The sequence below is a fragment of the Dermacentor variabilis genome, unplaced genomic scaffold (assembly GCF_050947875.1).
Source record: "Dermacentor variabilis isolate Ectoservices unplaced genomic scaffold, ASM5094787v1 scaffold_12, whole genome shotgun sequence".
In the NCBI taxonomy this organism is placed as follows: domain Eukaryota; kingdom Metazoa; phylum Arthropoda; class Arachnida; order Ixodida; family Ixodidae; genus Dermacentor; species Dermacentor variabilis.
This window is the reverse complement of record NW_027460280.1, coordinates 15,052,813-15,080,423: the sequence shown is the minus strand read 5'-3', so window position 1 is coordinate 15,080,423 and position 27,611 is coordinate 15,052,813. Positions and strand designations below refer to the sequence as shown.

General features: G+C 46.7%; 1 protein-coding gene and 1 pseudogene across 1 annotated transcript in view; one reads left to right on the top strand and one right to left on the bottom strand.

The window, feature by feature from the left end:
- Nucleotides 1-5,446, bottom strand: part of LOC142566188 (uncharacterized) — an 88,561-nt pseudogene extending 83,115 nt beyond the window's left edge.
- Nucleotides 1-27,611, top strand: part of LOC142566228 (growth hormone secretagogue receptor type 1-like) — a 214,779-nt gene that overhangs the window by 97,101 nt on the left and 90,067 nt on the right. The window lies entirely within an intron of this gene.

Genomic DNA, 27,611 nt, shown 5'->3' with positions numbered 1-27,611 from the left:
ACGGTTGGCGAGCAAGAAGATGGCTTTGATCTCTGCAATCTTTGCGCACTTGGAATGCCCTAAACCATCTCACAACAACTGGCACAGAAGAGTCGATCCCGGCAACACAATACCACTCAGCGTGCAAACTCCCGGAATCAGCTGTTAACCCACTAGGCTTCCTATCAAAATTTCAATGGAAGCCACTGAACTGGGAACCCCAAATTTTGCCCCAAAATTTCGTGCCGTCAAAGCAAAGCGTTCACGTTCCCCCTTAGTTCGACCAAACCTAACCGTCGCGCTGCGCAAGAGCCAAGGTTTACGCAGAACTAAATCGAAGGCCCTGAACCACCAATACCCGAACATAATTTAAGCAGCCTAGCTTCACGAACAGCCTGTTCTTACCCTATCGCAGTGGCGTAGTTATCTCACGTACTGTTGCCACTGAACAGTCAGGCCAACTCCACAGGTACGTAATCAGAATCGCGCTAGCTTTGTGGTCTCTGTTCAGAACGTGTACTTGCTTCGTACGTAAGCATTTCATCACGCTTACTCACATTTGTTCCTTTAGTCCACACAGGACACGTAACTTAAACGAACAACTACCCTTGCGTATCTTACGCACTCCGCCGAACCCTTAAAGAATGCATCTGCTAATAACTCGTTCCACGCACGCTTACTAGAGAAGTCAGAACACGGCCGCCCTAAACACACACACGAGCAAGCCAGTCATAAATCTGCTTCCTTCCGTCGACACAGGACACTGTTTGGGATCTGACCGCTGGTACGATCTGTTGGGAACTCGGCGCTGACGCCCGTGGTTGTACCTGGGTCGCAAGCCCCAAGGGTAGCGTTGGCCTGGCGGCCTGGGGTACAACTGGAAGCATCCGAAGGTCCCGGCAAAGCATGAGTCGACTGGTAACAACGAAACAACTTGTTTATTTTAACATCGCAAAGAGTTGGCGGTCAGGTTTGACCGTAGTAGAGAGACGGGAGAGCACTTCACTCAACAGAAGAAATCGGAGCCCTCCTTTTGGCGTCCGGGGGCAGCTGTTTTTATACTCTCGCAGTTGAGGGCAAGAAGGAACCCCTCAAAAGACGAGCACGTGAATGTACAATGGGCTAATGGTGACGCACACTGTCGTGGCGCTGCGCACGATCTCGTAGCACCCTGTCGTGGCGCTGCGCACGATCTCGTAGCACCCTGTCGTGGCGCTGCGCACGATCTCGTAGCACTCTGTCGTGGCGCTGCGCACGATCTCGTAGCACTCTGTCGTGGCGCTGCGCACGATCTCGTAGCACCCTGTCGTGGCGCTGCCGGTCGGACACAATGACTGTAATGAGAGGCTGGTCCCTGCTTTGGCATCGCCTGTTTCGGGCACAATGACTGGAACGAGATCCCTGCTTTGGCATCGCCTGTTTCGGGCCCAATAACTGGAATGAGATCCCTGCTTTGGCATCGCCTGTTTCGGGCACAATGACTGGAACGAGATCCCTGCTTTGGCATCGCCTGTTTCGGGCCCAATAACTGGAATGAGATCCCTGCTTTGGCATCGCCTGTTTCGGGCACAATGACTGGAATGCGAGGAGGATCCCTAGGCGGTCGCATCGCCGCAGACGCGCCTGGAAACACCTGGCGATGAGTGTTGCGGCGACGACGATCGGGCCAAAATGTCTGCCGCCCGCCGCAGTCGCGCCGGCAAAACCACGTGTCGCAGGCGAAACGCAACAGACCGCCCCGCCGGGGGAAGGAGATCCCGATGGACAGGGGACTGCATCCGCTGTCCGGAGGGATGTCGCTCGATGATGCTCATAACCGAAGTCGGGCGTCCCTTGACGTTTCTTGAGCGCAGCGCACAGAGAAGGCCTCGTTCTCTCGTTCAGGTTCGCACGGGACACTGCAAAGTGACTTCGGGAGAGTTCACATTTTTGTTCTCGTTCCCGGCAAGCGTTAGAACTACGCTGAAAACTCAACCGCTCAGTCAGCAAGCACGGCACAACCCTCACTAAGCCCTGCCAGGCTCTTTCCCCTTTTTAGACCACTGCCTAGTTCCTTACAGTAGTCTAGCATCACTCAGAACGCGTCCACAAATTGAAAAATTGCACTAGAAAGCATATCATCACTTTGAAACACTAAACAAAAGCAATATGTTAAAAAAAAATCCTGCCTCAGGAAGAAAAACATCAGTAACAAACAATTTTGAGGCTGATTCCTACGTTAGGGGCTTCGACTTAAGCCATCGGCGTTACCGTTGAGACTCCCCTTTTTGTAACGTACCTCAAAGGAATATTGTTGTAAAGCGAGGCTCCAGCGCAGGAGGCGGCCATTTTTGGGAGAGATGGTCTGCAGCCATTGGAGAGGGCAGTGATCCGTCTCAATGATAAACCTCGAGCCGGCTAGATAGCATGACAATTTCTGAACGGCCCACACGAGACATGCACACTCTTTCTCGGTGGCGCTATACGCCTGCTCACGACTGGTCAGCTTACGACTAGCATACAGGACGGGGTGTTCTACTTCTCCATTTTCCCGTTGGCACAGTACAACGCCCATGCCTCGCTCACTAGCATCGCACTGAACAATGAACCCTTTTGTATAGTCTGGCGATCGTAGCACAGGCTGGCTTGTTAGGGCACTCTTTAGGGCGCTAAAAGCTCTTTCCTTGGTCTCGTCCCAGACGACTGTTTGAGGCTCTGTCTTTCTTAGAGCATCCGTCAGGGGAGCCGCGATATCAGAGTACCTAGGGATGTACCTCTGATAGTAGCCGGCGACACCTAAGAACGACCGAATATCGGTCTTTGTGCGCGGTTGCGGAAAGTCTCGCACAGCGGCCACTTTTATTTCAGAGGGGCGGCGACGACCCTGACCAATCACGTGACCGAGGTAGACAACCTCGGCCTGTGCTATCTGGCACTTAGGAGCCTTGACTGTCAAGCCCGCTTCGCGCAGGCGGGTTAGCACTGCCCGCAAGTGTGTCATATGCTCCGACCAGGATGCGGAGAATATCGCTACGTCGTCTAGATACGGTAAAGCGAATTCTTGTTGTCCCCGCAACACTTTATCCATGAGGCTTGAAAAACAGTATGGCGCGTTCTTCAAACCAAAACTCAACACTTTAGGACGGAATGTTCCCATTGGTGAAATGAACGCCGCATACCTACTAGCCTCTTCTGTAAGTGGAACCTGCCAATAACCCCTGACAAGATCTAGGGTGGAAATAAACTGAGCGCTACTAACTTTCTCAAGGCGCTCCTCGATGTTAGGGATCGGATAAATTTGATCCTTAGTGATGGAATTAAGCCTGCGGTAGTCGACGCAAGGACGAGGTTCCTTGCCCGGTACCTCAACTAAAATCAAAGGGGAGGTATAATCACTCTCACCTGCCTCAATAACACCGAGCTGTAGCATTTTCTTTACCTCAGCCTCCATAATATCGCTCTGGCGGGGTGACACCCGATACGCCTTGGATCGTACTGGCTCTGTGGAGGTAAGTTCTATATCATGAGTAAGTACAGAAGTCCTACCAGGCCTCTCAGAGAACAGACCTTGAAACTCTTGTAATAGCTGGTGTAGTTCGGTTTTCTGCTCGGGCGACAGCGGTGCTTTACTGATAAGGTCACTAATGACTTGACCGGTGTCTTCCCTGTTCGTCACTGAGCCTAGTCCCGGAAGCTCGACTGGAAGCTCTTCAGGAACGTTTATCATCATGCACACCACTGCTTCCCGTTGTCTATAAGGTTTGAGCAGATTACAGTGGTAAACTTGCTGTGCTTTCCGCTTTCCTGGCAGACTTACCACGTAGTTAACTTCCGACAGTTTCTGAACAATTCGTGCTGGGCCCTCCCACTGCACGTCTAGTTTGTTGTTTAGCGATGTGCGCAATATCATGACCTCATCGCCAACCTCAAAACGACGGGCCCTGGCTGTCCGATCATAATAAACCTTGGCCCTCTGCTGGGCCTTTGTCATTGCTTCACCTGACAACTCCTGTGCCCTTCTTAAGCGTTCGAGGAGCTTAAGCACGTACTCCACCACGACTGGGTCGTCGCCCCTACCTTCCCACGATTCTCGAAGCATGCGAAGCGGAGATCGAAGCGAGCGACCGTACACCAGTTCAGCTGGCGAAAACCCCGTAGCCGCATGCGGCGCGGTCCTTAAAGCAAACATCACCCCAGGCAGACACAGCTCCCAGTCAGTTCGATGTTCAAAACACAACGCTCTCAACACGCGCTTCATGACGGAGTGGAGCTTCTCAACGGAATTCGACTGTGGGTGGTACACTGAGCTGTGTAACAGCTTTACCCCACACCTTTCGAGAAAAGTTGTCGTCAAAGCGCTAGTAAACACTGTGCCCTGATCTGATTGGATTTCCGCAGGAAAACCAACTCGCGCAAATATGGACAGTAGTGCATTAACTATCTCAACTGAGCTGAGTTCTTTAAGCGGCACTGCTTCAGGGAACTTTGTCGCTGGGCAGATCACAGTCAAAATGTGTCTGTACCCCGTGGCTGTTACCGGCAGAGGTCCCACAGTATCAATAACGAGCCGTCTAAAAGGCTCCGTAATGATAGGTACCAATTTCAACGGCGCCCTCGATTTGTCCCCTGGTTTGCCCACCCGCTGACAAGTGTCACATGTCCTCACGAAATGGTCTGCGTCCCGAAAACACCCTGGCCAATAGTACTCTTGCAAGAGACGGTCCTTAGTTTTCTTAACTCCTAGGTGTCCGGACCACGAACCCCCGTGCGACAAGCGCAACAGATCCTGGCGATAGCATTGAGGCACGATCAGCTGATCGAACTCCACTCCTCTGCGGTCTAGATACTTCCGGTACAGGACTCCACCTCTTTCCACAAAACGCGCAGTTTTCCTGGCGATACCTTCTTTGACATTGCAGCGCACGTTTTCCAGGCTGCCATCCTTTTTTTGCTCGGCTATCAAAGCCGACCGGCTGACTTTTAGCAACCTATCAAGTCCGTCTGACGTAGGCGCGATGAGCAAATCAGTAGATAGCTCTTCTAACTTTCCCGTGTCGGGCATTTCCTCTCCAGTATCTGGCGCCTTTAACGTTACAGACTCAAGTTTATTCAGTTCGGGCGTGCTCGGAATATCAGCTTGCTGCGCTTCTGACCCTTTTTCGTTGTTTGATAACGTCGGCCCCGCAACTACCGCCTTTGCAGCGAGCTCCCGAACCTTCGATCTGGTTAAGGCCTGAACACTAGCTTCACCAAACAAAAGCCCCTTCTCGCGCAGGAGGTGATCGGACCTGTTTGAAAATAGGTACGGGTACTGGGGTGGCAGCATAGATGACACTGCCGCCTCTGTCTCAAGCGCTCCGAAAGGTCCTTCAATAAGCACTTTTGCTACTGGCAGACACACGCTATGAGCTTCCACGGCTTGCTTGATCCACGCGCACTCGCCCGTGAACATATGGGGTTCTACGTAAGATGGGTGAACTACATCCATCGTAGCTGCGGAATCGCGAAGCACTCGGCACTCTTTCCCGTTCACGAGGAGGTCTCGCATGTAAGGCTCGAGAAGCTTCATGTTCTCGTCAGTGCTGCCTATTGAAAAAAACACAACTTTTGGTGTTGTTTCCGGACACTGCGCCGAAAAGTGACCCGGCTTCTGGCACGTATAACACAAGCGCGCTCGCCTCATCTCGAACCGCTTTCTGCGTTTGGCTGCCGCCGTCTCTTTACGTTTGGTCGGACTGCTTTCGCTCGCATCCGCACTACGCGTGTCCCCCTTTGCTCTCATGGGTGTGAATTTCGGCCTCTCAAACTTCGAGCCAAATTCACCCTTTTGACCGTCCTTAGCTCCGCGAGCTCGACGCGTCACAAACTCCTCGGCTAGCTCAGCGGCTCTAGCCACCGTACTCACGTCTGGCCTATCCAAGACCCAGTATCGCACGTTCTCAGGTAACCGACTATAAAACTGTTCTAGCCCGAAACACTGCAGAACTTTATCGTGGTCACCAAACGCTTTCTCTTCTTTGAGCCACTCCTGCATGTTCGACATAAGCCTATACGCAAACTCTGTATATGACTCACTTCTGCCTTTCTCATTTTCCCGAAACTTCCGACGGAACGCCTCCGCAGACAGCCGGTACTTTTTTAGCAGACTCGATTTTACTTTGTCGAAATCCTCTGCCTCCTCTCTATCCAAGCGAGCGACTACGTCGGCCGCCTCGCCGGGTAACAAAGTGAGCAAGCGCTGTGGCCACGTTTCCCGAGAGAACCCCTGCTTCTCGCACGTTCGCTCAAAGTTAACCAGGAACAAACCAATGTCCTCTCCAAGCTTAAACGGCCGCATCAGGTCAGTCATTTTGAACAATACGCGTTCTCCTGCACCGTGTGCCTGACTTCCATTACGAGCGCGTTCCATTTCTACCTCGAGACGCTTCATTTCCAAAGCGTGTTCGCGCTCTTCTTTTTTCTCTTGTTGCTCTCGCTCTTTCTGTTCTTTACGTTCACGCTCTTCTTTTTCTGTCTCCCTCTCTTCAATAGTCTCAAGGCATTCCGACAGCTCGTCATCCTCAGCCTCTAACTCAAGAATAGCCTTTAGCAGTTCAGGTTTTCTTAGTTTGTCTGAGACATCCAGACCCAACTCTCTTGCAAGCTCCAACAATTTCGGTTTGCGCAACGACTTCAAATCCATGGCTGCTCTGAATGCTGCTTTCTCTACTGCTTACTATTGTCTTGCCGCAAACTAACCCGGCAGCAACGACAACCACAATTACCAGCTCTGTTTCTGACACTAACAAAAAGCCTGGCAAAGCTCAGAAGAAGAAAGTCCCGCACTCACCAAACCTCGCAGGCAGGAATTCCGCGCAGTCGTTCCGCTGCAGGCAACCAGTCGTCACACAGGGCTCGTTGCACTGCTCCCGGATCGTCGTTGAGCTGCTCAGCATACAGTCAACTGCATCTCTTCGCTGCTGGCCTCCGTTGTCGCGATCTCGCCGCTGGCAGACAGTTGTTTGAAGTCGTAGGCGATCTCACCGCTGCCAACCAGATGTTTGGAATCTGACCGCTGGTACGATCTGTTGGGAACTCGGCGCTGACGCCCGTGGTTGTACCTGGGTCGCAAGCCCCAAGGGTAGCGTTGGCCTGGCGGCCTGGGGTACAACTGGAAGCATCCGAAGGTCCCGGCAAAGCATGAGTCGACTGGTAACAACGAAACAACTTGTTTATTTTAACATCGCAAAGAGTTGGCGGTCAGGTTTGACCGTAGTAGAGAGACGGGAGAGCACTTCACTCAACAGAAGAAATCGGAGCCCTCCTTTTGGCGTCCGGGGGCAGCTGTTTTTATACTCTCGCAGTTGAGGGCAAGAAGGAACCCCTCAAAAGACGAGCACGTGAATGTACAATGGGCTAATGGTGACGCACACTGTCGTGGCGCTGCGCACGATCTCGTAGCACCCTGTCGTGGCGCTGCGCACGATCTCGTAGCACCCTGTCGTGGCGCTGCGCACGATCTCGTAGCACTCTGTCGTGGCGCTGCGCACGATCTCGTAGCACTCTGTCGTGGCGCTGCGCACGATCTCGTAGCACCCTGTCGTGGCGCTGCCGGTCGGACACAATGACTGTAATGAGAGGCTGGTCCCTGCTTTGGCATCGCCTGTTTCGGGCACAATGACTGGAACGAGATCCCTGCTTTGGCATCGCCTGTTTCGGGCCCAATAACTGGAATGAGATCCCTGCTTTGGCATCGCCTGTTTCGGGCACAATGACTGGAACGAGATCCCTGCTTTGGCATCGCCTGTTTCGGGCCCAATAACTGGAATGAGATCCCTGCTTTGGCATCGCCTGTTTCGGGCACAATGACTGGAATGCGAGGAGGATCCCTAGGCGGTCGCATCGCCGCAGACGCGCCTGGAAACACCTGGCGATGAGTGTTGCGGCGACGACGATCGGGCCAAAATGTCTGCCGCCCGCCGCAGTCGCGCCGGCAAAACCACGTGTCGCAGGCGAAACGCAACAACACGCTCTAAAGGGACTAAGAACGCTTTTCAGTGCGAATTACGCACCTACTTAAAACCTACGCGCTTAACCTTAGAAAATAAGAAACACATAAAAAAGAACGTTAAATAATACACACACGCGTTACCATAGGCCTCTCACCGATAACCTTGACCTTCAGGTTACTCACACACACACAAAAAAGAAAGCCTATCTACTCATTAACTAACTACTTGCGAGACTAAATGTTTGCATAAAACACCTCTTTTAAACCTCGGAGCTTCTGAAACAAAAACATAAAGAAAGCTGATACCTTACTTATTGAAAGACATTTTTAGTCTCAAATCGCAAAAATTATCCAATGCTCAAAAATAAAGCAAAACAACACTTTTTACTTCTACGGAAGCTCTCTTGGCCTCCCGTTCCAAACGCTTACGACTGACTCATACTTTTGAGCCGCACCCGAGGTAGTCGCGGTTCGAAAGCTATTCTGACTACCCCGGAACAACAAAAGGGCCAACATATTCGCAGCTCCTTCAACACGTTACAGTTTCTGGCCAATTTGCGTCCTGGCGCCACGCTTTCATTACTAACTCGACTGACCGCGTCGCGACTCCCTACCACCTCGTCTCGTCTTGCCACCTTGCGCTTCTTCGCACTACATGCTGCACTCCGGAAAGAACGACGGAACGGCGAGGAACATAACTGCCCCGTGCTCTTTGTTCGCGTCCCTGCAGAACATGCTTCACGGCCTCCTTTGGACCGGTGGCTAAAACGTGCTTGATGCGCACACGTCGTCAACGACGACCGTACGCTTCTTTTCTTCGCGCTCTGCCTTTTCGCGTTTGTCGCCGTCTTTGACGGCGTTACATTACTCACCGCATTCTGATCTTTACGGCGCTTCTTTTCATGCCGCTTTTTCCTCGCGTTCACTTTCATGCCGTCCTCCGGCGCCTCGTGCTGGCCGGTACACATCTCGTCGGCCCGCATCGGTCTCCTAGCCGCACAGTCTGAGTGATTTTCATTTAAATCTACTCTCTCTTGGCTACCTAGACTGGCGGAGAGCTGCACCGATCCCTGAACAATGCAGTTGTCTGCCCTCAACTGCATCGTCCAGCTGGCACTGCACTTCGGCACGCAGATCCGACTCGACAGTTATCTCGACATAGGTGCTCGCGTCTGTCGGGTCAGCGGTGCTCTCTACTTCGTTAACAACCTCGTTAACGTTACCTGCGACGCACACGCGCGGTGACTATGCCAATTCGTTCACAACTGGCCTAGCTCTCTCTACAGTGCTCTGTTGGCACAGCACCTCGTCGCTCTCACTACGGCCTTTAACGGCCTCTGCTGCCACTAAGGCAGCATTAGCTTCTAGCACTTTGAGTTCACCTATGAACGTGCTGCTAATCTCGCAGGTGCTACAACTTTCCTGGGCTTTCGACTGAAATCTGCTATCGACTTCCTCCTTTCGCTGCGTCCAGCCTATAAATTTCTCTGGCCGCTCTTGACTTCCTGCGTTTAACTGCTGCAAATCTTGTATCTGTTTGTTCACTGCTGCCATTTCCCTTTCCTGTCTTTTACTTAGAATTTGTTTGCCAGTTTGTTCTATGAATTTCAAATCATTGTTACTTGCGAGAATGGTTTTACGAATCGCTGCTTCCGGGAAGTCCTCCTTTACTTCTACCTCGATCTCTTCACAAAACCACAACAGGTCTGCTCTCGTCAAACACATTAGGACCATGGTCGCTACTTTAAGCTCTGGCTCTGCTGTCACGCAATACTTGCTGCGATACCCACGCAAATCAGAATACAAGTAAAAGATCACCAGCGAATCAAATTAACAAACACAGCGAAATTGAAGCCTGGTAAATCTTACAGACAAAACCAAACTGTTACCCACTGAAGCAGCACCATATCACCAGTCCTTCTCCGCCGTACCCAGTCAGTTGCAAGAGGTGGTCAATCTCAAGTCGACTCCAACTTGATCAGGATACCAGTCGGTCACCATGTGCCAACGTCCGTGAGCTGCCGTTGCTGTCTCCCGAGTCGTAGGCCGATGTATGAGCCGTAGGCCGATTACATCACTCTCAACCAGTTGTAAGCTTTGGAGTCGGGCTTGTAGGACGATCGGATGAACTTGGGGTGACAGGACTAGGCGAGCAGGGTTTATTTGCAGTATCTCTGGAAGTATGTCAAAAGTAAAAGGAACAACAAAGTAGCTGTGCCTGATACTGTAGATGACGTAAATTATGGTGATGACGTAACCATCAAAACTGGGCACTTTAATCACTACTTCCAATCAATATTTTCCGGCACTGCTGCTATTGTGAAAGGCTTACCAATTCCTAGCGACTTCGAACAAATCGAAAACATAGAAATAACAGAACAAGGAGTTGCTTCACTGCTCAAGAACGTTAAAGCTAGCTCCGCATCTGGTCCTGATCACATTCCCAACTATGTCTTAAAGAACTGTGCTGCATTCGTCGCCCCATTTTTAGTAATTCTTTTTCAGGCATCCATCGAAGAGGGGTCCCTGCCTAAAGATTGGAAAAGTGGTAACGTAGTACCAGTATTTAAAGGCGGCGACAAGAAAAAGACAAAAAATTACAGACCTATTTCACTAATCAGCGTCTCATGTAAGCTACTAGAGCATATAATTTATACCAACTTAATGAGTCACTTACAGAGCAACGGATTCTTTTCCCCCACGCAACATGGGTTTCGCCGGGGATTCTTATGTGACACTCAGCTAATCGAATTCACCCATGATATCGCATCATCAATAAATAACGGACACCAGGTTGACTGCGTATTTCTGGATTTTCAGAAAGCTTTTGATTCTGTTGCACATAACCTTCTACTCGCAAAACTGTCTGCCATCAAAATTCCAGCATCACTGATTAAAGGGCTTGAGGTGTATCTTACTGATAGAAAGCAGCGTGTTGTCCTTGAAGGACTGACCTCATCAGAGACTGATGTCTTATCGGGCGTTCCACAGGGGTCCGTCTTGGGCCCACTGTTATTTCTAATATTCATAAATGACATAGGAACGCATCTTTCCAGTCACATACGCCTGTATGCTGATGATTGTTGCATATATCGCGCCATTACGTCCCCTGCCAATTCAAGTATCTTACAAAATGACCTTCTAACAGTGTCCACGTGGTGCGACAGCTGGAGTATGAAATTAAACTCTGCTAAGTGCAATGTCATTCGCTTCACTAACAAGAGGGTACCACTTGTTAAAAATTACTTTCTAAACACTGAACCATTGATCGAGGTAAGTAGTTACATGTACTTAGGCATTGTCTTTAAAAATAATCTTTCTTGGAATGACCATATAGAGAGCGTGGCGTCTAAGGCTAGTCGTATGTTAAATTTTCTAAAACTTAATTTCTGGAGAGCCCCCCATAAGGTAAAAGAAACGCTTTATTTAACAAACGTTCGTCCGATGTTAGAGTACGGCAGCTCTGCCTGGGACCCAGAGACAAACACAGCCATTAACCAACTGGAACGAATACAAAAACGCGCCGCCCGGTTCGTTACTGCCAACTATGATTTCACTCTGAGCTCATCACAAATACGTGTTAACTTGGGATGACCACTTCTCGAGAACGGACGGAAATATTTGCGACTTAAACTTTACTTCAATATTTACACAGGCAAGACTGGTTTTTGCAGGGACACATACATGAAGAACCCAAGCTACATATAACCTAGAACAGATCATCCGCTAAAGGTACAAGAGTACAAATGCCGTATCAACCTATATAAGCATTCCTTCTTTCCAAAAACTGTATATGATTGGAATAAACTGCCGCTCGAAATTGTTACAGCAACGCCATCTGTGTTTGAAACTTTGTTGTTGAAACATTTATATCTTTAGTTCTAAAATGTGTTTCGCTTCGGACAGAATAGGAGATTAACCTTTCCTGTCCGCGGCTTTTTGCCTTACTCGCTGTTCTCTCTTTTCCATTACTTTATTATAATTATAATAATTATTAATAATATCATTGCGTTGTATTATGTACTAAAGTGTATTTATATTGTATTTAATAATAACCTTAGGTGTAATGTTGTGTTAAGTACTGTGTTTTCAATATCAATATTTTGTTGTATTATGTATTAGATGTATCCTTTTGTACATTGGGCGCTGTAGGTATGTAAGTAAGTAAATAAATAAATAAAGAAATGAATAAATTTACATTTTAAACAAGTGATACGTTTACACAGTCTAGCGTGACTTCCAAATTGAGCCCACAAGACGAAGCCTACAGCAAACGAGCACACAGCTCACGAGTACATTGACGAGCACAGAGCACGACGACGAGCACACCTAGCAGCCGACAAGCAGCCGTTTTTAAACACTTCGTGTTCCCTAGATCCCTAGGTGAGGCAAAACGTTCGACGTCATCGTAAACAAGCCTCCTCTCTGCGGGACGGTTTATATACACACGTACGCACAGTTCTCACTACCGATTAGCAGCGTCAAACGTCAACGCAGTCGACGCGCCGCTTGCCCATTATCTTGAGTCTTGAAAGGCGCGTTTGTTCCCCGAGCTGACCAGGCACCGTGGCGACCGGTTGTACCTTGTCCGGCGCCTCTAAATTCCACAGCGGACCATGCACAGTGGCCTCCGCCGCTGTCCATTTTCTAGCGTCTTCAAAGGCCCATGAAAAGGCACCGCAAGGCGTCTCCTTCCAGGAAATCCCCCTGCTTCAGTCGAACCGTAAAGGCGTTGCCGATTTCACTGACAATAGTTGATCCACCGATCGCGTTTACTCATAGCGGCACCACGGGGTTGTTGACGTGCCACATCGGGGTCCCTACGAAACGAGTCACCGCGGCGGGTGTTGAAGGCTTCCATGGTATTCTCGGGAAGCTCGCCACGCTCGCAGCTGCAGCTGGCTGCGAAAACGTGCATGTTGCCACCTCGGCAGGCCATTCCTAACACCGCAGACATGCAAGAGGTGGACTTTGCACCACGTCGCAAAGTCCATCTCACCGCTGTCAGCCAGTTGTTAGGATTGGGGGCTGAATCCCACCGCTCGTAATGAGTTGTCAAGATTGGAGTCGGGCATGAATTAGAAGGTAGCTGGCCCATGCCGTCGTCCAACTTATCCACGCTGAGGACGTTGATGAAGGTATGGACTGCTTCTCATCGAGAACGAGGAATATGGGTTTATTTACACTATCTACATAAGGATGCTAGACTACATCAGTCTAGCAAGACTGTGAGAGAAAGTGCCCTGAGCCGCCGCACAACAGCGGTTTATAAACACTCGGTCCTCCCTCGATCCCAAGGTGAGGGAAACGGCCAACCAGTCATCGTAAACGAGTCGCCTCTCTGCGGGACGCCTTACACACACGCACTTCCTTGCGTGAGGTTCACGGTCCCCAACCGAGGTCAGATGGACTTCGTAGAACTCGGGGCTTGTGTCAGGAAAGGTGCCTTTTATTCACCGAGCTGACCCCCCCTAGCGCGGCCGGGTGCCCATTGTCTTGCGTCTTGGACGACTGCGCGTGGGAAGGGGTCTCGAACTACGTTCCCTCGGGGACTTCCTCGTTCACAGCAGACCAGGTTGGCGGTGGCGGGTTCAGGCACAAAGCCTGCTTCGTCGCACTCATGTTGGCTCCACCGACGGAGAGTTGAGGACGCGCATATTGTTCTTCACACACAGTCGACTCAGTGGCGCCGTGGCTAGAGGTTTGCGGTGGCGTTCCAGGAAAGTTGCCGACGCTGTCGCAATTGCCTGGCAAAACTTGCACTTAGCTGGCCGTTCTTAACAGCTTACAACAGTCTCCCTCCGAGATCCCAATAGGTATAAAAATGCGTCCTTGTAGTTAATTAAATGAAATGTGCAGCCCCAGTGTGTCACTTGGCAACTACAGTGCATAACCGAGTCATAACTACTATGATAAACGCATTACAATACACAAATGCGTAACATAATTCAGAAAGACTTTGATGGACCTGCTGTATTAAAACAATGAACCACTCATCATTGCCCTTTCTATGATGGCGATCTTGCAAAGCGCGATGAGTGACATTCCAAATAAAAAATGTGATAAACCCAAGCCAAACGTGTGTGTAACCTCATTAAGAAACACAGATATAATCAATAATATAGAAAGACTTGAATAAACCGAAGGAATTAACCCAATGATAAACACCGGGGCCGCATATTTCAGCTTCGCTGGTTTACCATCTGTAGAGGGTGCATGGGCAGTAATTTTTTTCTGGTATTGTTTGTTAAGTATTGTTTAATATTGTGCCAGTAAAACACGTTGCGCTAGTTGGTGCATTGTATTGGTGCTGCTTTTTCGGTGTTTTTTTCTTAATGTTGTGCCCTTCTTCCTTTTGTAACTATATTTATGTCCCCTCAACTAATACTCCAACCTTGCATCCCGCGAGGTATAAAGTAAGTACATAAGCACATGTCATTCATTCATCTGCATACACCTCACACCATTCCTTGCTGAAGAAATGTCACTGTATTGATGTCTCGCAGTGTGCATCTACATTAAGTGTCGTTTGCATTTCGGTATAGTTTGTGAACAGTGTAGTGCATAAAGATGAGATGACATTAAGGTTATGACCTCTGTGGTGCATAAGCAAAAGTTGCAAAAGTTGACATGTTGGACTGTTGAAAATAAGACCAATTGTATATATCACAGTTACTTTAACAGCATTTAATTGACCCCTTGACAAAAACTTCACTTCGCATAGATTCCAACACGTGCACTGAATCTGCAGCTTTTTTTTGCTTATTAATGTGGTCGTTACTGCATGGCCACATTGTAGATTTGAAAACAAAGTTCAAGAAATTCGTTTGCTGCAATATAGAAATATGCGCAGATCACTGCGATTGCCACACCAGAACTTGATACAAACATGCAGACTATAGGATGCAGACAAATGCCCAGGACAAACTCCAGTATGTTGGCATCCTTATACTTATGAAAGTGAACAGTTTCATTACATGGCTGTCAATGAGAGGGAGAAAAAAACTTAATTGTATTTGTGGAACAAAAACGCACTGATAAGCTTAGAGATATAGTCATTGCTTAGCACTTCCGAAATGAATAATTACAGCTTGCTATCGACATTGAAGCAGCCTTTCGACAGCAAGAAAAGCAATCAGTTTTTCCAGCTCTGAACATTGAATTGCAGATAATGCAAGCAGGCATAAAATTCTGCCAATACAATCTGTTTAGGAATACCAAATTGGAATAAACACTGAGACTTTCATTTGTACTTTCTCTGGCTGGGGGGGGGGAGCTATTTAGTTTGAAATGACTCCCATGAGCATGTCGTAGCCATGTTCACCTAATATAGGTTAAATGCATGACTAGCTTAAGAAATGTGGATGATTGCTATAAATTACAGTGAATAAAATATAATATATAATAACATTCACAATATAATAATAATATTTATCTCCGCAAAACAGGCTAACCGTGAGCGGCGTGCGAGGCTGAGCAGAAAGCTGAAACACTCTACGGCAAGTGCGCTTGCCGCGGGCCTACGGTCCTGCATTATGGATAGCGCGTATTGATATGGTCTTCTTGTTTGAACTTCCGAGTGTACTACCAGGGCGAGACACAGGACAACAAAGTGCACGAGAAGCGTGTCCTTTAGATTGGTAGACAATGTACAGGTTTCTACAAAGTGACGGTAACAGCTAAAAACATTTGATGCGTCAGCTTTTGCGCCTTTAGAAATATTTAGAGAGGACTCCCATACATATATTCACAGCGCACACACGGCGATGGACGAACCAGGCAAGCGCTAAGGTTGCATTTCACCACACAATTTTCATTCCACGTCCAGTAATCAGACAAATCATTTGCGGCTTCGTTCAGGGGCACACGCGGGCTTTCCGGTTGGTACTTGTTGCGTTTGGCGCAAGAATATGGCTAGGAGCAGGCACCGTGTATGCGCAATCACGAGCAATGTACACGCATCATTTCTCCAGAAGCTGACGCGGAGCACGGCTTGCGCGAGGATCTTGTTGGGCTGACACGACGACTTGGTGGTAGCCGAATTGCGAATAGTGCATATGCGGTGAGGGTAGCTATATGAACTTGTCGATAGGTCATCTTGTAGCGCAGGCAAAACGAAACGGTCATGAAAGGCAGATGAGACAACAGCGCTGAACAGCTGCTTACGTGCGCCATGTCGCACTGAACTTCAGAAACCGCCGTGCCGCACTCCAAAACAAATCTTAACGTTTTTATACTATTAAACGTGCACATTACTTGCTCCTAATCAAGAAAAGTAATAATATTGTACTGTAAACACTTTATTCGATACAATAAAAGGATTATGCAGCGTGTGCCATGAAACCTGGCAGTAAGAAACCCTGGGCGTCGCACCAGTCGCATTGTTGAAAGCGCAATCATGTGAAATGGGCCCCCTAAATATCGCGTTGCTACGCGTGCGACTGCACCAATTTTTGTCGTTCCAGTCACAGCATGTGAAACAGCCTTTAGACGGTGAAAATCGCTCACCCGAAAAAATAAGCAAGTCCACGTGTCTATGCATTAAACATTACGTAGTGTGCAGCTGCATATATATCACACTTAACCATCCGTTCCAGTGCTTCAGTGTCGCGCTCTTATAGGGTTGGAAATGTTGGCTGTCTCTGCCATTGCCGACGTTCATCAATACAGCGATTACTATTCGTTGCTCAAGATTGAAAACAATTTGTATGTAAAGCGTCCCTGCCAAACAAATTTGAAATAATCTGTTGAATATACATACTTCCAGTTCTTTCGACGCAGATTGAGAATAAAATAGTTCTGGCATTAAGGACACAGCTGCGGCCTGACGTGGAGCCCTCTTGCAAACTTCACTTGCTTTTCATCGTTGTGCCCTGTGGCGCCTGGCCCACGCAAGCTGGGACAGAAATAGAGCTTAGGATTTCAACATGTTGGCATTGGTAGGTGTATTACAGCACAAATATTGTATGACAAGATTTACATCTGGGCAATGCTGAGATAAATCTCGTCAGTGCTATTCAAGCTGCATCAACGTTAAACGAACCTTTGGTCGTTTTTTACATCCTCTTACATCCTTCCGCAATTTTTCCGAAAACATGTTGGGATACATATTTGAGAGTGTATCTCCTAATACAAAGTACCTCGTTCGGAATAGGGTAGATTTTTGAACTGAATTGCATTGCTTTCACTGAAACAAAGTGAGAAGAGACATCTTTCAGCCTTATTAGTCTCGTGGTAAAATTTTCCCACGCTCACAACAAGTTATGTTGACACGTGGACTTATCTTTTTCAGGTGAGAGATAGAATAAAGTTTATTCTGCAACGGTTAAGGCGATCTACCCACACCCCGACACGCAGGTCAGGGCGAGGGTGCCGCCGCCTCAGATGCAGGCTGGGAGGTCTTCAGTCCCAGCAGCATCTTCAGCCAATTGGACGAGCCGGAGCTGGAGCTCAGAGCCTGAGCTGCGCAGCAGGGTCTCCCAGGTGTCTCTACCACCAATATTGTGCGTTCCCCCTGGAGAATACGGGCATTCCAATATTATGTGGTCGAGGCTACCTGTCGCCCCACACAGATTACGCCTACTGCTCCTGGCCTCGGGGAACACGTGGTTCGTCATAACTGGGTGCGGATACGTATAAGTTTGCAGTCGTCTGCATGCGACTGCTTGTCTTTTGTTTAATTTGGGGTCTGGCGGGGATACCAGTCTATAAAGCTGCGTGATCTTCCTATATTATAGCATGAGCTCTCCGCTCCCTCGGTCATCGGGGGCCCTGTAGGGGCTCGGCGGTAGAGATCTCGAGCCAGCTCGTGGGCCGCCTCGTTGCCGGGGACGACCTCATGCGCCGGAGTCCAAATTATTTGATTTTTTCTATTTAACTTTCAGCAATTTTACGAATTGGCAAGAATCAGATGTATCCGTTAAGAGACGAAGCCGGCAATATCATTACTAATATGGGTGAGATAGTTCAAGTAGCTGAGGAGTTCTATAGAGATTTATACAGTACCAGTGGCACCCACGACGATAATGGAAGAGAGAATAGTCTAGAGGAATTCGAAATTCCACAGGTAACGCCGGAAGAAGTAAAGAAAGCCCTGGGAGCTATGCAAAGGGGGAAGGCAGCTGGGCAGGATCAGGTAACAGATTTGTTGATGGATGGTGGGCAGATTGTTCTAGAGAAACTGGCCACCGTGCATACGCAATGCCTCATGACCTCGAGCGTACCGAAATCTTGGAAGAACGCTAACATAATCCTAATCCATAAGAAAGAGGACGCCAAAGACTTGAAAAATTATAGACCGATCAGCTTACTGTCAGTTGCCTACAAACTATTTACTAAGGTAATCGCAGATAGAATCAGGAACACCTTAGACTTCTGTCACGCAAAGGACCAGGCAGGATTCCGCAAAGGCTACTCAACAATAGATCATATTCACACAGCAATCAGGTGATAGGTAAATGTGCGGAATATAACCAACCCTTATATATAGCTTTCATTGATTACGAGAAAGCGTTTGATTCTGTCGAAACCTCAGCAGCCATGGAGGCATTACAGAATCAGGGTGTAGACGAGCCGTATGTAAAAATACTGAAATATATATATAGCGGCTCCACAGCCACCGTAGTCCTCCATAAAGAAAGCAACAAAATCCCAATAAAGAAAGGCGTCAGGCAGGGAGATACAATCTCTCCAATGCTATTCACAGCGTGTTTACAGGAGGTGTTCAGAGACCTGGATGAGGAAGAATTTGGGATAAAAGTTAATGGAGAATACCTTAGTAACTTGAGATTCGCTGATGATATTGCCTTGCTTAGTAACTCAGGGCACCAATTGCAATGCATGCTTACTGACCTGGAGAGGCAAAGCACAAGAGTGGATCTAAAAATTAATCTGCAGAAAACTAATGTTTAACACTCTCGGAAGAGAACAGCAATTTACAATAGGTAGCGAGGCACTGGAAGTGGTAAGGGAATACATCTACTTAGGGCAGGTAGTGACGGCGGATCTGGATCATCAGACTGAAATAATCAGAAGAATAAGAACGGGCTGGGGTGCGTTTGGCAGGCATTCTCAGATCATGAACAGCAGGTTCATTATCCCTCAAGAGAAAAGTGTATAATAGCTGTGTCTTACCAGTACTCACCTACGGGGCAGAAACCTGGAGGCTTACGAAAAGGGTTCTATTTAAATTAAGGACGACGCAGCGAGCTATGGAAAGAAGAATGATGGGTGTAACAATAAGGGATAAGAAAAGAGCAGATTGGGTGTGGGAACAAACGCGAGTTAATGACATCTTAGTTGAAATCAAGAAAAAGAAATGGGCATGGGCTGGACATCTAATGAGGAGGGAAGACAACCGATTGTCATTAAAGGTTACGGACTGGATTCCAAGGGAAGGGAAGCGTAGCAGGGGGCTGCAGAAAGTTAGGTGGGCGGATGAGATTAAGTCTGCAGGGGCGACATGGCCACTATTAGTACATGACCGGGGTTGTTGGAGAAGTATGGGAGAGGCCTTTGCCCTGCAGTGGGCGTAACCAGGCTGATGATGATGATGATAATAATAATAATAATAATAATAATAATAATAATAATAATAATAATAATAATAATAATAATAATAATAATAATAATAATAATAATAATAATAATAATAATAATAATAATAATGATGATGATGATGATGATGATGATGATTGAACTTCCTCTGGCCTAGGATTCTGGCCGCTAAGGGCGAGATCCATCTGTTGCTCAAATTCTGTATGGCAGTTTTGCTGTCACTGATCACCAATACGCGTCCGTTCCAGCGCAAGCTAACGCGATCGCAATTTCCTTGGCAACTTCAATGCTGCGCCTGCGCAGAGTGGCAGCTGTCACGGAAATAGCCCGGCCGCTGGCGGCCGTTGCCACCATAAAATCGCCTATTTAGACCTCCCGCCGCGTCTACATAGGCCACCTCATGTTCCGAAATTTTACCGAATCTAATTTGAAATGCTTCGGCTCGTTTTTGCGTCCTGTCTTTGTTATGTTCCAGGTGCATGTTTTTTGGCAGGGGGGACAATCAGATTTTTTCTGATCTATTTCGACCTTCCAGGTGGGGCCTCTGTCCTGATTTATTCCAACTTTGGTAAATATGGCTCTTCCTGTCCTCGCGGGGCTAAGTCTCTCAATTTGAGAGGTTCGCACCTCTTCCGCCAGTTCTGCCCATCCGTCGTGCACCCCAAGAGCCATCAGTCTCTGTGGATGTGCACATGGGCAGTCCCACCGAACTTTTTAAGCATTTTCTCATTAGGGAATCAATCTTTTCTCTTTCCACCGCTTTCAAATCGAGATATCGCGTTGCGTAGCTCTCCCGGCTGAATATGTAGGCCTGTATTAGATTAATCAAATTTTCCTCCTTTAATCCTCGGCCTTTATTGGTCACCCGGTTTATTGGTCACTTTATTGGTTTAATTAGGCTCAGGGCATGCATCGCGTGATTCTGCAGCCTCTTTACGGTCTCGCCGTTGTTGCCGTGTGACTGGAGAATCAGGCCCAAGGTACTGATTTTCTCGACTATTGGTACCTTTTTACACGCCACTTTAATCTTGATCTCCGACGGTACCCTACACCTTAAGAGCTTCGGATTGTATATAAACAATTCTGATTTCTGTGGAGAGCAGGCTAGGCCTCTCTCTCTCCGCCACCTAATCGACTATGGTGTCGGTGCCAGCCTGGAGCAGGCTTTCGACGGCCGAATCACTTCATCGGTTGACCGAGAGGGTGATATGATCCGCATGTATACTAAATTTTAATCCCTCAAGCTTTGCCAATTGCTCGGTGAGTTCCCGCATAGCCACGTTCAAGAGTAGGGGCGACAGCACTGATCGCTGGGGTGCACCCTTACTCCCTAGCTCAACTTGGGGGATTCCAGCGTTTGGAACTTCATGCAGGCAGTTCTCGTCAGGAAGTGCCTGAGGTATCGATCTGTCCTGGTACCTACATTAATCTTGTTCAGCACTTCCAGGACCGCCTCATGCTTTACGTTGTCGAAAGCCTTCGTGAGGTCCAGCCCCAGAATTTCTTTTGTACCTTTAGACCTTGAGTGTACTATATCATGTTTGATTTGGAGCATGACGTACACAAGGGAGGTCGGAACCCGACCATATCATGTGGCCACAGATCGCCCTGCTCCATGAATCCCATCAGTCTGGTCTGGACGATGCGCTCCATCAATTCCCCACGAACGAAGTTAAGGAAATTGGCCATAAGTTTGCCAATTGAGGAGGCTTCCCGGGTTTCGGTATTAAAATAATGGTTGCCGTCTTCCACTGTTGTGGGAGCTCGCCTTTATCCCAACATTCCTGCATGTACTCCGTTAGATACCTAATGAGTCACCGTCTACGTTCCTGAGCATTTTGTTCGTTACCCCGTCAGGACCAGGAGTCGACTTCGTTTTAAGTCTTACAATCTTCGCCCTCACTTCCGCTTTTGTGAGGTTCAACGCCTCGTTAGGCGCTCCACCATAATCGGGAAGTGGAGTTCGCAATGTTCCCCCACGTACGTCTCAATTAATTAATTCATGTAATAAACATCGTTCCCTTCGAATGCGTGCCTCGCTTTTCCCAATCTTACACTGGATTGAGTCTTCAAGCTTTCGGTGTCTAGCAAGTGCCAGAGGATGCTCCACGTCTTGGAGAGGTTCATGATCCCCTCCATTTCGTCACACTTGTTGCCCCAATGTTGTTCGCATAATGTAAAAGTATAACCTTTGATTTCGTTATTATGCCTCGCAATCCTTCTTCTGAGGTTGCGGTTCCATTTCTGTTTTTTGAGACGACGCTCCATGCTTTGCTTAGCTTCCCATACTTGCAGAAGACGGCTGTCCGCAATGTCCGGGGCGTTATCCTCTTCGAGCGTTTTTGTCGTCGCTCTAACGTCCGATTTGAGCGCCGTCGCCCATTCCTCGATGTTTCTGATGGGCTCCACTTCGTGCGCCCTCCTGATATCGCTAAACTTATCCCACTCAATTACGGCCGGCGCGCGAGCCCTGCGCGTTTTAAGGCCTTCTTTCAGTATGGAAAAAATTATGTAGTGGTCGCTGCGAAGATTTTGATCCGAATTATGCCATTCTAGACCTTTTACGATTTTCGAGAATGTCAGATCTGGAGATGTATCCTTACTAACGCTATTGCCCACCCTCATTGGACTCTCAGGGTACGTGTGCAGAGTGAGCCCTATGTCATCCGTATCTTCCCACAGCTGTCTGCCTTTCGGGCTTTGGCGCGGGTACCCCCCATTCCTAGTGATGTGCATTAAAGTCCCTCATTATCAACAGTGGCTGGCTGCTTGGAATTTTGAGCGCCTTGCGAAGCAGAGCCCTGAATCTCCGGTGAGCGCTTTTTCACCGTCTACAAAATGTTATCGCTCAGCGCGGAACGCGCCTGCATGTATCAGAAGTTTCTGGAACGTTATCGATGTTTCCATCCCTTGTCTCTTGTCACCGAACCTTCTGTAATCTGATTGCATGTATGCGCGACGCGAATCATGTAGAACTTTTGGAAGACACGCGGGCACTAGCGATTACTCTAGAACGTTCGCTGGTTTGTGTATAAAAGTCGACACGCTGGACCTGCAGATCAGATTCCGACGATTGCCGACTGTGTTCACCGCTATCGTTGTGTTTTAAGTGTAGCCTATTTTTGTAGACACAGGTTCGCCCAATAAAAGTTAGTTTCGTCATTCACAGTATTGCTAATGTGTTCTTTACCCTCACTACTAAGTGACAATTTGCTAAAATAGCGACGACTAGTACAGTTGTAACCGTTGAAGTAAAAAAAAAAATTAAATTATGGGGTTTTACGTGCCAAAACCCCTTTCTAATTATGAGGCACGCCTTAGTGGAGGACTCCGGAAATTTGGACCACCTGGGGTTCTTTAACGTGCACCTAAATCTCTAACCGTTGGAGTACAAATACCCACAGCTTCCTTGCATCACTCTCCGAAGCCATACGATTACATATAGAAACATAAACCAGGACTTGCCACCTTTTATAAGCTTTCTTTTCAAATAATACTTGAGAAACCAACAACCATGCCTCAGCGTATTCCTTACTGGAGAAAATAAATACGCTCGTGGCGAAGTTGTTTTGATTATTTGCGCTGTTTTTTCTATTCCGTTGAGTACTGGTTGGTCGAAAGCAGGAAAGTCAGGTAACTTACCTGCTGACCACTGAAGACTTGCAAGAGTTTTCTGCGATGATTCAAAATGACAGTCAGTTAAAATTAGTTGAAAAAATTTTATTCGACAACATGTCACACCTTGGTTAACAAGTTTTCTTTCCACAAGACATATGGCACTTCTGCGACTCATGGCATCCAGAGACATACGTCTAAGCCTCAACAGTTAAACCAAACATATCGCAGTTTTTTAACACGTAGCACGCACAAACCAGAACATTATATCTTCATTTAAACATTGCAAAGGTGCTCAGTTTAAGCAGATGAAATTTGACAGTCAATAAGTTCCTTTGTCCAAGCGTCTGCCTCACTATAACACCGTGTTACCGCACATGGAAATCGCGCATCATGTGCGGTAACACATGATGCGCGAAAAATCATGTGCCTCAATGAAATAATGGATAGCAGATGGCACTCAAAATACCAAAGGCGACAGCAAAATATACAATTTGTTATACATCGGAATATTGTTGTTTGCGTGGCGGTAATTATTTTATAGCGACTGGAGATGTTTATACAACGTGTGCGCTGTGGACTCCTGTTATTTTAGCGAATCTATATGGGAAAGACTGTAGATGCTTTAAGGAATGAAATAACATTCATTGCGTCTTGGGCACAAGAACACAGGCCACGGAAGCACCAAGCTCTCAGGAGTACTTACAGTTTCGTGACAAGTCTCCTTTCCCAAAAAATGCGTTAACTGCTTTCACATAGGCTATGTTGCTCTGTACCTTGCATATTAAGAGAATATGAGCTTCAAAACAAACTACGTCGGATATTCTACAAAAGCATGGGTTCCAATGTGGTGTAAAAACGCCCTTCGCTCTGAGCGTTACGTTCTGTGCGCCCATAGATTCGACAGGGAGGGCAAATCACAACGAGGCAGGCCAGCTCCATAACGTCTCCCTTCGAGGGCAGCACCACGAACTGAGCCTAATTTCTGAGTAGCTTGCCCTGTCCTTCGAGTGCCATCATCATTCCAAAGAACACGTAAAGATTTGTCTGAAGAAATACAAATATACTAGCATGTCTATTTTGCTAGAAGAATACAAAATTTTCTCGTGGGAGGCAAAGACTGAAGGTGAAAAAGCCTGCTGAAGTCTTGGCTCCCTCATCAGTAATAGTCTGCAACAGTTGGCAGGATGTAATGTGCATTTCATCAGGTACATAGTGTATGCTTTTTTTTTCATCTGATCGCATGCGTATTTTTATACATGTGCATCCAACATGCTCTAAGAAATTGTACATCGAAAAACATACATTGGTATGGAATCAAACAATCTTGCGTAATTTTGAGAAGAAAGGGGATAACCGAGGTGCCCGGTTTTATCTATTACGTGTACGATGCGTAATGTCAAGACGTGGTATTGTTCGCCACCTGCGGCAAGTTGTTTTTTCATTCACCGTCATTGCCATTAATTTATCATTTCTTTAATTCAGTTAGTAAGTACAAGCAATTTCCCCTATGATGTCCTTGATGTCTTTGTTTGTTTGCTTCTCATGTTGCGTAATTATTGCAATTTTCAGCAAAAGTACAACCCCCCAAAATTCAACTAGAAATCTCGAAACATAATTTGACAAAATTTATGGATCGACTACGATGTTAGTAGTGAGAAGGAAGGATTGATAATGTCATTAGCCCTCCCCCAGAAAGATATAGTCAGCTATAATGAAGTATTTGGACGAAACACCAATCAACCTTTAGAAGATATATTCTCAAAACATTTCAGCAACCTCATGTCAGCCGCTCAAGAATTCAATTACTTTTTTTCTAAAGCGTCTTCCCATCTTCAGCCTTTTGCTCCAGATGCGTCTAGCGCTGTTCCTAATACTGTACGATCGGCATTATTTCCACCGGTTACTGGAGGACACTTGCACAGCATGTTATTTAGCTTTCGACCTAAGGAACCATCTCCATACATGATATTCATTTTTCTGTGCTTGAATCCGTCCTTCTTTTCCTTATTAATGGGTATGTGGATCATTGCGTTATTCACGATTATATAAAAGCGGCTGTGGTTAAGCCGCTCTATAAGAGTGGTTCTCATAGCAAAGTAGAGAACTACAGACCGATTGCTGTTCTGCCTGCGATCAGTCAAATAATTGAAAAACACCTGCTTGTAACGATTACCTCTCTCCTAAATAAAAATAATGTTTTGTCACAAGCACAGTTTCGTTTCATGCAGAGAAGAAGCACTATTTCCCTACTAGAAGAATTTACGGACACTATCTATTCAGCTTTTGATAATAATGAATTCGTATGTGCTCTTTTTCTTAGATGGAAGCAAGGCTTTTGATTCCGTTATTCACTCATTACTTCTTGATAAGCTAGAAAAAATTCGTTTCAGGGGTCCATTTATAAAGTTATTGTCTAGTTATTTTAGTAATCACCCTCAGGTGGTGCGCACAGGTGACTATTCCAGTACAACAATAGTGTTAAAATTGGGTGTTCCCCATGGGTCTATTTTATCTCCACTTTTATTTACCCTGCACGTCAATGATTTGCCTCAATTTGTAAAAAATGCCGCATATTCCAGTACGCCGACGACAGTGTCCTGTCAAGTCAGCTTGAAGTCAGCTTGAAGGTTGATATCCTTCAAGCAGATGCCACGTCTGTAATGAACTGGTCTACAAGTAACGGAATTTGAATTAATAGACAAAAGACTAAACTAGTTTGCTTTCAAAATCCCTATAAAAACTTCATCGTCTTGCGCCATTTTTTGTTCACGACTCCAATTGTATGAACTGCAAATGCATACCATTAGAGTTCCCAACTACTGTAAAATATTTAGCCATCATGTTTGATTCTGATATGACATGGAACACTCATTTTACAGATATTAGCAAAAATCTTCCTACAATATCTTGTTTTCTGTATAACTGTAGATATCTGTTCCCGTTTTCGGTCTGGAAAGTCATTGTTCACGCAAATTGTGTGCTGCTATCTTAGATACGGAATTACCATATTTTATCACTGTTCATTTACATGGCGCGCAAAATTGAATTCTATCCTGAAATCTGTTCTTCGAAATGGTGCATACAATGAGACCATTCCCCCTAATAATAATTTGTTTTCCTTTTTGCAGTTGCGCTCATTTGGCACATTTTTTGAAACTGTGGTTTTAAAACATTTTTGGAACAGTGATTTTCTTTTTGTCTTTGGTTCCTGTCAGACCACTGAGACATCATAATACGTTTACTACCCCGTGGTGTTATACCCATTTTGGTCGTTATACCAAACATTTTATGTTCTTTACGTTTTTAATTCCTTACACACTGAACTTTACTGGATCTCATCAAAACGGGCACCCAAACTGTACCTCAAAACCAATTATTCTTCTGTTTGGTTGTCATTAGAACTCGTGCCATAGTTTCGATTAGTTTAGTTCGGTCTAGATTGGTATGTACACTTGTTTGTTTCGCTTTATATCTTTTGTAGCTTGATCTTGCTCGTAGCACGTGTTTTTTTGGTACCTTGCTTTGGTATTGTAGCCTCCTCTTGTGTTGCAGTTTGCTTTTGTTTTGTAGCTTGCTTCAGTTTATAGCTTGCTAACCTTGTTTCTTTTTTTTTTGAGTACTTGGCGCTGACTGCCGGGTACAGCCCGACTAGCCTTCATGGCTTGGGCTAATATTTTCACGAACTAAAATATATTATTATTATATAATTATTAGAGTTGCCTGGTCTGTAATGTAAGGTCAATATTCGATTCATGGAAGTTTATTAATGGCACTATTCTATATTCAATTTTATATTCAAGGAAGTCGCTGACAGCAGACGGCAAGTTCCTGAAATTAAAAAAAAGTTTTTTGACTAAGGGAGAGCATTCTTGGCTTCCAATCGCATAGTCCAGTGATGGCGGCCCGGGCCGTGGGTTTTAATTTGTTCGACAATGTGCAGCAGCATGTGTCGCTTGGTAAACATTGATCCTTCTCTATAGCATTTAAAGAACATTTCTTGGTGATCAGCAATCAGTTTCTCGAAGTCGCCAACGGCCTCTGCTGTCAAAACCGGAGACAGTATTATTTGAGTAATCTGCGCTGACGGGACAAGGCTTCGCACATGCATTGAATTTTGGCATTGATGCCAGAATCAGCAGAAGGTGCAGGATTAGCACCAGCGATGCCCTCGCAGAAGTAATAACAGTTCGATCCAGCTCGAACATCCTTGGCCGTTCACTGCTGCTTACCGCTCGATGAAAACAATGTGCTAATGCCATCATTCAATTCTTTGCGGGAAAATTAGGCTTGCCCTTTAACTGCAGTTTTTAAAAAATGTGCTATTTCTTTCGGTAGAATTCCGTCTAGTAAAATATGCATTGTATCATACAAAACATCTTTTGTGAAAACAAAAAAACCGAATAGAGGTCAACACGGACTCTCCATTTATTCTAAACTTCTTGGACCGCTCAGTCCGGCCTGCAGCGCTTGTAATTTGTTTTCAGCTGCT